This window comes from Akebia trifoliata, chromosome 15 (genome assembly GCF_017979445.1).
Source record: "Akebia trifoliata isolate Shusen 1 chromosome 15, ASM1797944v1, whole genome shotgun sequence".
NCBI lineage: Eukaryota > Viridiplantae > Streptophyta > Magnoliopsida > Ranunculales > Lardizabalaceae > Akebia > Akebia trifoliata.
Window position 1 is genome coordinate 3,387,767 of NC_141389.1, and position 14,363 is coordinate 3,402,129.

General features: G+C 34.7%; 2 pseudogenes across 1 annotated transcript; both read right to left on the bottom strand.

Moving 5' to 3' along the window:
• Positions 1–345: 345 nt before the first annotated feature.
• LOC147383949 (glucan endo-1,3-beta-glucosidase-like) lies at positions 346–2,343 on the bottom strand (annotated as a pseudogene).
• A 3,268-nt stretch (positions 2,344–5,611) lies between these two features.
• LOC147383950 (glucan endo-1,3-beta-glucosidase-like) lies at positions 5,612–7,778 on the bottom strand (annotated as a pseudogene). The gene is made up of 2 exons (XR_015173054.1): positions 7,682–7,778; positions 5,612–6,752 (listed from the first exon to the last, which is right to left on the bottom strand). The product of XR_015173054.1 is annotated as a glucan endo-1,3-beta-glucosidase-like (transcript).
• Between the last annotated feature and the right edge of the window lie 6,585 nt (positions 7,779–14,363).

The following is a 14,363-nucleotide window of genomic DNA, read 5'->3' on the forward strand; positions in this document are numbered from 1 at the left end:
TAAAAATCAATATATTCTAACATTACTAACTATAATAAAAATCTATTCTAAATTTGATATTTAAATGAATAATTCATATTCTTCAAATAAGTTTTAGTAAAGAATGCCATAATTCAAGGCATGGACAATTAGAAAACATAAGAGGGAGAAACATATTACTTTGTTTTGATCAACATGTTCATCAATTAACAACTTCTCCGAAACATCGGAAAGGGAAATTATCTCATTAAAAATTTAGCAAATATAAACTCTTTATTAAGATTACTTTCCTTACACTGCCATAAGTATAGACAGTTCATATTTACGATTCATACAAAAATTAATACATGATAATTTTTCTCTCAATCAATTGAAATTGATCGGGTATACGGGTTGTTTATTTGGAAAAAAGAGCCCGAAATGTTTTTCTCTCTCTTCACCGCTTTTTTCATTCTCATTGAACATGGCAAACACATAAGTCTCTATGGGCCTTCCCGGCCTCTTCGGAGTACCTCCTTTCACATGGTTGATCAAATTCTGGTTGTAAATTCGTGCATTTTCGATTGACATAATATCACCACCATCAATGGCCAACCACTCTCCGATTCAACTATTTCCAAAGCGGACCCACCCGCTTTCTCTAGAGAAGAGTAGATAGCATCAACAAGAGCATCAAAGAGATTCTGATACTAAAGCTCACCATCTTGATTATTGGACGTAGAAGTGAATAAAGCATAAGGAAGAGGAATGTCTGTCTTATTATGTAACTGTAAGTATGGGTACACATTGGCCAGGAATGGGGCTTGATAGTTCACTAGGAACCCTATGATTGGATCCAAATGCGAACGCACGTCATCTATGAAAGTCCCTTTTGATGGTGGATATAATTGACCTAGAACACCCGTGTCCATCGCGGTTGACACCTTGATTGGGCTTTGTAGGCCCGCTGATGCAATTGCATTGTAAATGTTTTGCATAGCGGGCAAAACATTAGCGGCGTTTGGGCTAGCTGTCATTACCAACAGATATGTAGTTGAACCTTACATCAGGAGAGTAGTCCTTTATATTCCTTTGGACCTAATCATTAGCGGCGGAAACGTCGGATGCTACAAGTTGAAAGTCTGTGTTAGGCACATCAAGTATGAGTTCAATATTGGATCCCCTAAGGGCTTGTAGAGTTGTTTGGTCTGGAAAATAAATTCTCATCCTTCCTATATTATTTGATCTATATAGATCAATAACTTCTTGTGGTGGTGGTGGTAAATTGTTCCCTATTTGCCCGTAACAAACACCGATGGATTGTCCACCTGCATCATTTTAATGAAGAATATTTAGACAAAACTTGAATTCCAATGTAAACGAATTAGAGAAAACATGCATCATTATCAAAGCTTTATAGCAAAGATTTAGGGTCAGCTAAATGAATCTTGTTATTTGAGACAAATTTCAATGATGATGAATGTCTTTTGGTATGTAGGTCATATATATATGAGCAGCGATTTATAGCAACGAACAATGTCTACATGGCACCTTTTGGTTGGATATCAAACACATTGGGCTGCATGTCCGGTAGAAAACGAGTTGATGACTAGTGAGTACCCAATGTGTTCTAGACACCTACAACAAGGTGCCACATAGACAACGTTCTTGTAGAATAGGAAGGGGGCATGCATGGTTCTTACAATTCTTTGTCTTATCAGCTTAAAAGTTTTGAAATAGGCTGATTTTTTGCGAATATGATCTCTATGGTGAGGAGATCATCCTCATAAAAAATCAGCCAGTTTAGAAACTTCTAAACCCCCATCAAAAGTGGTTTACAAGTTGAAGAATCAGCGACAGACAATTTTTACCATTGATTTGTAAACAATTTTTTATGGAGTTCGAAGTTTCAGAGTGGGGGTGATATGTTGTGAGGATATCCGTACCATAGAGACCATCCTTATAAATTAAAAATCAGAAGGGTTGTGATTTTAGGACTCCTCCCTCTGACATACTCCCCATACTCTCATGGCGTGGCATATGCGCTTGATTCATATATAGATTTTTGTCTCAGGATATATGTGCAGTGTGTATCCCAATGAAAAAAAATATGGTCTAGCACATGCCACGTCAGGAGATTATGAGGTAGTATGCCAGGGGGTATCTGAAACCCATTATTCAAATCAGAATATATATGGTGGGATGGGCATTGATATCTTTGTGCATGCATGCATGTGTGTGTGTGTGTGTCTGAGAGAGAGAGAGAGAGAGAAAGAGAGAGAGAGAAGAGAGACTTTTAAATTCTAAGGTTGCCATTAGCATTCCAACCAGCAGCAGTATTGCAGACATTGTAGGGCAATTGCTTCTTGTATAGAATGTAGCCATTGAGAAGAAGATATATTTAACTACATATCATCACCAACATCATTTTGAGCTCCTTAAAAATTTCAGTATGATGCTCTCCTTTGCACCCTATACATGTAGTCCATCTGATTCTTCAATCAAGTTCAATCCATGGTGATCGAGGCTTTTTCGATCATGGATGGCCAACTTGATTGTTCAAATCTACCAATGGAATTACACAAAAACACACATTATTGGACAACATTGTTTTGGGATTAGCATCCTAATCCTTGACTAATCTTCATACCCAAAAGAAGTTTTGGAACCGTAGATCAGCTCTCCTCGGGATACACAGCTGAACTTCCCCAAAAAGAGTGTATGTTGAGGGAACTGTGTATCCCAAGGAGAGAAGATCTATGCTTCCCAAACTTGTCATGTCAGGTAGTCAACTGAGTATGCCACATGGGCAGTCAGATTATCTCGACTCTAAAAATTTCAGTATGATGCTCTCCTTTGAACACTGTACATGTAGTCCATCTTATTCTTCAACCAAGTTCAATTCGTGGTGATCGAGGCTTTATCGATCATGGATGGCCAACTTGATTGTTCAAATCTACCATTGGAATCATATAAAAACACACATTATTTGGCCGCATTGTTTTGGGTTTAACATCCCAATTCTTGACTAACCTACATACCCAAATCATCATGATTTGAGATATCTAGCCATTGGATGCCATCATTTAATGAGCCTAAAAGAGTTTGCTAAACTCCAATTTTTACCTTGACCCACAACCCCGCAAACGTGAAGGACCTTGTATTAGAACTTGTTTTGCTCTATGCATTAAAGAATTGGCCTAATAATTGACTCCTAAGGCAATGGTCAATGTTTTACCATATACTTAGGTAACGGAGAATCCACTACGCTCCCAAGTCTCAAGTCCCAAGTGGGACCCATATAGTATTAAACTGTGAGACGACCTTGCTTTGTACTTCACAAATTGCGGAAATAAATGTTTTTATGTGTTTATATTCGGGAAAATAAAGTTTTCCACACGTATTGGTTTTTTCTGACTATGGTCCCGTTTGGATACAATTTAACTTTGGTTGAATACAAAGTAGAAAATTAGTTTGGGAGAGAGTGTTTTGTAGAAATTAAAATGTAATTTCTTTTTACTTTTTTAAGTATATCCAAACAATAATATATGAAGCAAAAAAGATAATCAAGGAGAAGGGAAAAATAAAAGATAAACATTTTCAGGGGCGGATTTAGTGTGGGGGCAATGGGGGCACTTGCCCCCATAAGAATTTTCAAACCTTCTGTAGAGTGTGCCCTCATAATTTGTTTTAAACTCTTAGTTGCCCCTACAAAAAAATTTCCATTGTTATGTTGCCCCCACACAAAACAATTACAATTTTTATTGCCCTCCAAAAAAATTTCTACTTTTACGTTGCCCCCACATGAGTAAAGTCCTGGCTCCGCCCCTGAACATTTTCCTTTCTAAATGAGTAAAGATTTTAAGTCTTACTAAGAGTCATTTTGCTTAAATGGATTACTACATTGGCAATCCAACACAACCAGCATCAAGATTTAATGAAAAAACACAGATTCAAAAAAAAAATTTACTTAAAATTGGAAAACTCTTCTTAAATTCTTCTTAAAATAAGAAAACCCTCAAGATAAACAATTTCCTTTAGGCTTGATCTAGGATTTTGAAAATGGTCGACAACCAAACTTCCATATAACTCCCAAATTAATAAACAACAAACAAGTACACTTAGAAAAAATTAAAATAAAATAAAAAACTTTTAGAAAATATTTGTATTGTACATACTGTTGAAAAAACAAGAACAATCGAATCAAGAAATTAAGAATAATAAAAACAAATTATGCACAAAAGCACAAATTTTTATGTGGTTCTCTCAAGATTTAGGTACATCCACGAATCACATCAATTTCACTATAAAGAGAAAACTCATAGTTATAGATTTTTTTTACACCCTTTCACTAGAATGAGAAATATAAATACCCTAGGAAACCTAATTAGGGTTTTACATAATATTAGTGAAATTACGATGGTCGACCAACATGAAAGTGTGGCTCGATTTACAGTACCTCCTTGTTGACCAGTACTACAAGACCCCACAAACCACAATAAATATAAAATCCGATAAAAGTAATAGTCCTATATATTTAAAATAGATAAAAAACCATCACATAAAAAAAAATTGAGATACTTAATTCAATTAAAATAATGACAAATTAATGAAGAATCTCTCAAATTCAATTTAAACAAAAATTATTTAATTAACTAAAAAATATACACATAGAATATCAAAATTAATTTATTTGAAAAACCAACTACGAGGTCTTCAGGGTTGTATCAGTATAGATTCCCTTGTAGGATATTATTACAAGATAACTTTTGTTTAGATCACTTTTTTAAGCAGATAGTCAAGTAGGAATTCTTGATTGGTGGGGTGGAATAAATTGAATCATTTGAGATGCTTCAGAAATCGAGTAAAAGCAATGCCTTATCAACTAACACTACCGCTTCAACTTTTAAGAGTGCATGGCATATTTCATGTATCAATTCTTCAAAAATATATACCATATCCAATACACATAATTAAGTTGCAAGAATTAGTCTTTTTTTACCCAGTAATTTAAGTCTATTTATTAAATAATTAGTAATGCCAGAATGAATTGGTTTTTGTGATAATGTTCTAAAATACTTAACCTTATAAAATGTTGACTTGAACATGAAAAATCTGTACTATTCAACTTTTTTTCCATTAATTAAGTCTATGTATTATATATAATAATTAATTAATGATAGAATGAACTGATTTTCATGCCAATGATCAACAAATCGAGAATGAGTGAAAAATTAGATGCTCATTGAAGTTATATATTTAAAATGCATTGGTCAATAGTGTTTTTTAGGAGTTCTCGCAATTTTTTGTTGTACATCCACATGGCACCCAATCTTGTTTTTCTTGTCCCACGTGGACATTTGGTCCTTTAGATTCTCGAGATACACATTTATACCAATAGTTGGATTTCATGTTTTATACTTAATTTTTGTTGATACTTCTGCTTTTAGATCTATATGGATAACACATTTTCCAAGACCAAACTGAACAATGATTCATTCTCAACTGGAACTTGTCATAAAAAATCAATATATACTATCCTAAATTTGATATTTAAATCAATAATTTATATTCTTCAAACTCGAGTCCAGTTTTAGTAAAGAATGTCACAATTCAAGGCATGGACAATTAGCGAACATAACAGGGAGAAACATATTACTTTGTTTTGATCAACATGGTCATCAATTAACTACTTCTCCCAAACAACGGAAAGCGAAATTATTTCAATAAAAATTTAGCAAATATAAACTCTTTATTAAGATTACTTTCCTTCCACTGCCATAGGTATAGACTGTTCTTATTTACGATTCATACAGAAATTAATACATAATAATCTTTCTCACGATCAATTGAAATTGATCGGGTATACGGGTTGCTTATTTGGAAAAAAGAGCCCGAAATGTTTTTCTCTCTCTTCGCCCGTCTTGTTATTTTCATTGAACATGGCAAACACATAAGTCTCTATAGGCTTTCCCGACCTCTTCGGAGTACCTCCTTTCACATGGTTGATCAAATTCTGGTTGTAAGTTTGTGCATTTTTGATTGATGTAGTATCACCACCAGCAGATGGCCAACCACTCTCCGATACAACAATTTCCAAAGCGGACCCACCTGCTTTCTCTAGAGAAGAGTAGATAGCATCCACAATAGCATCAAAGAGATTCTGATACTGAAGCTCACCATCTTGATTATTGGTAGTAGAAGTGAATAAAGCATAAGGAAGAGTAATGTCTGCCTTATTAGAAATGTAACTGAAGTATGGGTAACATTGGCCAGGAATGGAGCTTGATTCTTCACTAAGAACCCTATGATTGGATCCAGATAAGAACGCATGTCATCTTTAAATGTCCCTTCTGATGGTGGATATGATTTACCTAGAACACCCGTGTCCATCGCGGTTGACACCTTGATTTGGCTTTGTAGGCTCGCTGATGCAATTGCATTGTAAATGTTTTGCATAGCAGGCAAAACATAAGCGGCGTTTGGGCTGTCAGATTTTACTTCATTACCAACAGAAATGTACTTGAACCTTACATCAGGAGAGTAGTCCTTTATATTTCTTTGGACCCAATCATTAGCAGCGGAAACGTCGGATGCAAGATGTTGAAGGTCTGTGTTAGGCACATCAAGTATGAGTTCAATATTGGATCCTCTAAGGGCTTGTAGAGTTGCTGGCTCTGGAGAATAAATTCTCATCCTTCCTATGTTATTTGATCTATATAGATCAATAACTTCTTGTGGTGGTGGTAAATCGTTCCCCATTTGCCCATAGCAAACACCAATGGATTGTCCACCTGCATCATGGTAATGAAGAATATTTAGACAAAACTTGAATTCTAATGTAAATGAATTAGAGAAAACATGTATCATTATCGAAGTTTTATAGCCAAGATTGGGAGTCAGCTAAACTAATCTTTTCTTCGAGACAAATTTCAATGATGATGAATGTCTTTTGATGTTTGGGTCATATATATATATGAGCCATGATCCAGAACGGTGTCCCGTTCTTGTAGCAACAAACAATGTCTACGTGGCACTTTTTGGTTGGATATTAAACACATTGGGCTGCATGTCCTGTACACATACCACAAGGTGCCACATAGACAACGTTCCTATTCTATAGGAACGGAACACGAATATTACAATCCTTTGTCTTATAAGATTAAATGTTTTGAAATAGACTGATTTTTTGCAAATATGATCTGTATGGTGAGGAGATCATCCTCATATAAGGTCAGTCACTTCTGACGCTTCTAACACCCCCATCAAAAGTGGTTTACAAGTTGAAGAATCATTGACCGTCAATTTTTACCGTTAACTTATAAACAATTTTTTTATGGAGTAAAAGTTTCACAATGGGATGATATTTTGTGACGATATCCGGACCATAGAGACCATCCTCATAAAAAAAATCAGAAGGATTGTGATTTTATGACTCCTCCCATACTCCCCATACTCTCATGACATGACATATGCTAGATTCATAGATTTTTTATCAGGATATATGTGCAGTTGTGTATCCCAATGAAAAAAAAATATCTATGGTCTAGCACATGTCACGTCAGGAGAGTATGGGATAGTATGTCTGATGGGGAGTCTGAAGTCCATTAGTCAAATCAAAATATATATGCTGGGATGGGCATTGATATCTTTGTGCATGTATGCATATGTGTGTGTGTTGTGTGTGAGAGAGAGAGAGAGAGAGAGAGAGAGAGAGAGAGACTTGTAAATTCTAAGGTTGCCATTAGCATTCCAACCAGCAGCAGTATTGCAGACATTGTTGGGCAATTGCTTCTTGTATAGAATGTTGCGATTGAGAAGAAGATATATTTAACTATATGTCATCACCAACATCATTTTGAGCTCCTTATATAATGAGAGAAATGGAAGTAATTAAGATCTAAAAATTTAGAGGTCCCGGCCCACACCATTTCCCGGTCAATCACTCCATAGAAAATTGATCATTTCCTGGTCAATCGAGGGTCTCTCTCTCTCTCTCTCTCTCTCTCTCTAATAAAAAAGTCTTTGGGTCTTGAAGTCTTTGAAAAACACTTTCCTTACTAGAAAGATTTTAAATCTTACTAAGGGTTATTGAGCTTAAATGGATTACAAATTGGAATCCAACGAAACACCCCTCTAGATTTCATGGAAAAAATCAGATTAAAAAAATTAAACAAACATTTTTTGGGGGTTCATCCAAAGTTTTTAAAATGGACAGCAACTATTTTCCACTGAACTCCCACAACTTAAGATTAAAAATTCAAACAACCGTGAAAAATAATTTTTTATTTTTCAAAGTTCAGATAATTTTTTCCTCTACATCCTTGTGACATCGGATTATGTTTTGGATGCCACAAGGTGAGCTCAAAGACCCCTATTAAGATTTGAAATCTTACCATGTTAGTAAGATTTGAAACTTTTCCATGATAGTAGATTTTCCTTACTCCGAAATTTTTAAGTATTTATGTTTAGAGAGAATAAAAATGTCAGTATGATCCTCTCCTTTGCACCCTATACATGCAGTCCATCTGATTCTTCAATCAAGTTCAATCCTTTGCACCCTATACATGCAGTCCATCTGATTCTTCAATCAAGTTCAATCCGTGGTGATCGAGGCTTTTTCGATCATGGATGGCCAGCTTGATTGTTCAAATCTACCAATGGACTTACATAAAAACACACATTAATGGACCTAAAAGAGTTCGGTAAACTACAATTTTAACTTTGACCCATAACCCGGCAAACGTGTGGGACCTTGCATTAGAGCTTGATTTGTTCCATGCATTAAAGAATGGGCCTAGTAATTGACTCCCAAGTCCCAAGTGGGACCCATATAGTATTAAACTGTGATACAGCCTTGCATTGTACTTCATAAATTGCGAAAATAAATTTTTCCATACGTTTATATTCGTGAAAATAAAAATTTTCACATATTTAGGTTTTTTTCCGACTATGATGCTGTTTGCATGCAATTTAAGTCTGTTTGAATACAAAATAGAAAGTAATTTTTGGAGAAAGTACTTTTTAGAAATTTGACTTTCAAATCATAACAAGCTATCAATATTCTAAGATTGGGTCTATTTCTCTTTCTCTCTCTTTCTAATAGGAAAGGCTTGGGTTTTGAAGTCTTTGAAAAACACTTTTCTTACCAACTTAATAAGATTTTAAATCTTACTAAGGGTCGTTGAACTTAAATGGATTATCAATTGGCAATCCAACTAAACATCCCTCTAGATTTCATGGAAAAAATCAGATTAAAAAAATTAAAAAAACATTTTTTGGGGGTTGATCCAAAGTTTTTAAAATGGACAGCTAATGATTTTCCACTGAACTCCCAAACTTAAGATTAAAATTCAACCGTAAAAAATAACTTTTTATTTTTCGAAGTTCAGATAATTTTTTTCTCTACATCCCTGTGACATCGGATTATGTTTTGGATGCCACAAAAAGACCCATAGTAAGATTTGAAATGTTACCATGTTAGTAAGATTTCCTTACTCTGAATTTTTTTTCATATTTATGTGCAGAGAGAATAAAAATTTGAATCGTGATAATCTGACTACCCCATGTGGCAAACTCAATCGACAACCCTAACATGACAAGTTTAGGAACCGAAGATCTTCTCTCCTCGGGATACATAGCTGAACTTCCCCAAAAAAAGTGTATGTTGAGGGAATCGTGTATTCTAAGGAGAGAAGATCTACGGTTCCTGAACTTGTCACGTCAAGTAGTCAATTGAGTATGCCACATGGGTCGACAGATTAGCACGACTCTAAAAATTTCAGTATGATGCTCTCCTTTGCACACTATTCATGTTGTCCATCTTATTCTTTAACCAAGTTCAATGTGTGGTGATCGAGGCTTTATCGATCATGGATGGCCAACTTGATTGTTCAAATCTACCAATGGAATTATATAAAAACACACATTATTGGGCTGCATTGTTTTGGGTTTAGCATCCGAATCCGTGACTAAGCTACGTACCCAAATCATCATGATGGGAGATATCTAGCCATTGGATGCCATCATTTAATGGGCCTAAAAGAGTTTGCTAAACTTCAATTTTAACCTTGACCCACAACCCCGCAAACGTGAAGGACCTTGCATAGAACAAGTTTTGTTCTATGCATTAAGGAATTGGCCATAATTGACTCCTAAGTCAATGGTCAATGGTCAATGTTTTTATCATATACATAGGTATGGGAGAATCCACTGTACTCCCAACTCCCAACTCCCATGTGGGACCCATATAGCATTAAACTGCAAGACGACCTTGCTTTGTATTCCACAAATTGAGAAAATAAATTTTTTCATACGTTTATATTTGTGAAAATAAAGTTTTCCACACGTTTAGGTTTTTTCCAACTATGATCCCGTTTGGATACAAAGTAGAAAGTAATTTCTTTTTTTTCTTTTTTTAAATGCATCCAAATGATTATATACGAAGTAAAAAAGATAATCAAGGAGATGGGAAAAATAAAAGAGAAACATTTTCCTTACTAACTGAGTAAAGATTTTAAGCCTTACTAAAAGTCGTTTTGCGCAAATTGATTACCACATTGGCAACCCAACACCCCAACCCTCAAGATTTCGTGGAAAAACACAGATTCGAAAAAAAAAAAAAAAATCATAAAACAATTTCCTTTGGGCTTAATCCAGGTTTTTGAAAATGGTCGACAATCGAACTTCCATATAACTCCGAAATTTAAAATTAAAATTCAATGGTGAAATTAATATATATAATTTTTTTGTTCAAAATTCTTAAAATTTTGTCCTCTATAACCCTGAAGCATTGGATCATGAGTTTGTATGCCACAAGTTGATCCCAAGGACCCTTAATGTGGGTGAAAATCCTTACTAAATTAGTAAAGTTAGTTGGACTTAAATAAAATGCGTTACTCATCATTAATACACATTGGGCCACACTGCTTTGGGCTTAGCATCCCAATCCTTGACTAATGTAAATACCCAAACCATCATGATCAGAAATATCTAGCCGTTGGATTTCATCATTTAATGGGCCTAAAAGAGTTTGCTAAGGGGATGTTAGATAACGTTTTTCAACCGTGCTTTTAAGCCATTTTTGCTTTTCAACCGCAATTAGATTACGCGTTTTGCGTTTGATAAAAAAAATTCAACCAAAAATTTGGCTTTTGAACCACGGTTTCATGTAATGGTAAATTGGAGCTTTTCCAATTTGTGCTTGCGGGAGAAGTGAACGGCGAATTCTAACTTAAAATAAAATGACCTTTATACCTTAATACTAATTACCAAAAGACAACAAATATCCCACAATCAAAATAAACCCATCTTCCTTGTTCAATCTGTGATTTCTTTCGATTTTGGATTATTATTTGCTTTGATTGTGTGTATAATAAAGTTATGGTTTGGCTGTAATGGCTTCACAATTTGGGTTTAATGGTTTGGTTGTAATAGCTTTAGAATTTGGGTGTTAAATGGCTTCACAATTTTGGGTTTAAAGTTTTGGGGGTTTAATGGTTCGGCTGTGATGACTTCATGATTCGGGTGTTAACAGTTTTTATTGTAATAGATTCATAGCACCAATTGTAATGGATTCACTCTAAATGGGTTTAGATTCATGATTAATAGCTTTCACTATAATAGATTCACTATTTAGGAAAATCGATTTCTTGTATATTTGATCATTTTTTTATGAACTTTATAGCAAACAAACAATGTACTACATATATTCAATTCATATTAACTTATTTAGTATATCGAATTTAAAAATGTGGATGTAATGTAATACATGTTTTTGTTGTTCATGTACATGTTTATTAATATATGGGTTTTGAAGGTGATCATTGTTAGATGGATGTTGATAATGGAAAGGGCCAGAAAGCCAATTGGACAATCAAACAACATAAGGTTTGAGTTGAAATATGTCTCGACTTAGTTAAAAAAGGAAAGAGACCTCATAAAATCCTCGACAAGATCGGTTATGGAATCCTAGTGAGCGAGTTCAAAAAAAAAATGTGTGTTGAATATGATAGAACCCAAATGAAAAATAAGTGGAACAGACAAAAAGAAATTTAGACACGTTGGAATAAGATTGCATCGCATTCTAGTGTTGCTTGTGATTGTAATACTAGCTCATTAGATGCGTCTTAAGAGTGGTGGGATGGATGGTTTAAGGTATATAATTGTTAGATTATATTTTTTAAGGATTTTTTGTGTTTTTCTATATAATAATAATTTGGGGTTTAATATATTTTTTATAGCATAATCCAAAAGACTCAATATTTTGAAGGGGGCCTTTAAAGTATGCCAAGGAATTGAATTTCATCTTCAGAAGGACGTATGATCATGATGATCAAATGTGGTCACCTACAACTGTTACCATGCCACCTGGGAGTACATCAGCAGTTCACGAGGAGAACCTTGACGAAGAGGATCTAGAATATGTAATCAAGACCCAATCCCAAGATGAGGACATGACTCCTAATGATGTCTACAAAGTTGAGGCTAATGTTACCCTTATTGCACCCACACCCAATGGAGTAGTTCGTCGTAAAAGTAGATTTACTACAAAGTCACAAGCTCGTAAACAAAAGATGATTGTTGTTCATCAATTTGGTCAAACATTGGACATGTTAGTTGATGCGGTTCATACACAGACGTCTACCACAAGCAAAGCAGCTAAAACATCTAGTATTCAAGATTGTATTGACCTCTTGAATGAACTCACAAATATACCCCCCAATGGTGATCTATATCGCTTTGCACTAAAGATGTTTATGAAGAGCAAAGAATTTAGGGAGATTTTTTGTGGACTGCGAACAATAATTATTTGAGCATAAGTGACTGGAGGGTGAGATGGTAGATAATCTGGGTAGGCAATAGTTGTATCTTTTCTATGGACACATCTGTATAACTATTGGGTTTGTTTTGCACTTATAGGGTATAGTATACTATGATGTAATTAGGCTCTGAATATTATGGTTTTTATGTTGGATGGATATTATTATCTATGTTTTTTTATGTTTTTTTTTTTTTTTTTTTTTGATTGATAAGTTGAGGCTATAAAGGGCCCCACCCTCATATATTAATAGCAGCTAAAGCCGATGATAACAAACATTGAGATCCTCCAAGAGGATATTATACAATTCCACGAGAACATTTGAAGAATCTAAAATACAAAAATTATCATTTAACGCTCCTCTTCTTGCTAACCAATCAACTGCTTTATTTGATTCCCGCCAAGTAAACTCCAGCACAACCGAATCAAAACACTACATAGCATTTTTAATATCTCTGACGAGGCTTGTTAATCTCCATGGCGAATTCCATTCATCTTTAATACCCTGGACAACCACTAATGAATCTGAATTCACAATTATATCTGAAAACCCTCTCATTCTAAGATGATTCAAGCCTTTGAGAATCGCTTCCATTTCAACAGCTATTATATCTATATGATTTGATTGACCAAAACTAGCAGTAATCATTTCACCATTATGGTTTCTCGTAATAAAACCAAATTCAGCCCATATTTCTGAAAGTGACCCATCCGTGTTCATCTTGATAACTCCCATTGAAGGAGGAATCCATAGAATAACTTGATTATCTCTAGCTTTTAACATTCCATTGCAACCCCAAATCCGAATCATATTTAGAATATCAGTATTTGAAGTCTTCAGACCTTCAAGCTTACCACAAACATCAGCCATAATTAATCAACATAGTTGTTGCCATTGAGTTCTTTCTCATAAAAAATTCGATGGTTATGCTCATGCCAAATATGATAAATAGTTGGGCAAAACATTAGGCTCAGAATGCTCGATATTTTAGATTGATGTCCAATGAATCCAACTTCATCTTCTATCTCAGTCAAATTCAGCACTCTCTTCCAACTTTCACTGCTGTAACTGCAATAAAATAAATAAATGATCATTATCCTCCATGTCATTTCGGCATAGCACACATAGAGATACCAGCATTAGACCTCTCTTTTTCAAGTTTTCTACTGTTAGCAAACTTCGGTTCATTGCGATCCAAGCAATAAAAGAATGACGCAGAATTTTCAACTTGTTCCAAATTACTTTGTACCAAGTAATTTCCATATCATGTCTTCTAATTGAGTCCCAGCTAATTTCAACGTGAATTTCCCATTCGAATTCTCCTTCCATACTATTCTATCTTTTTCATTCGATCAAAGAGGATGGTGAACTTCAACTTGGTTTGCAATTTTTGCTCATCTTATATCATCTCTAACAAGACCTTTCCAACCGTCACTCCCTGCAAACTCAGAAACTATAACATTTAGATTGATATTCATACGAAAGGCATCCATTCTCCCGAATTGATTAATCAAAGCACCACCTTCTAACCAAGGGTCATTCCAAAAAGATGTTGTAAATCCATCTCCTACTAAAAATCAAATA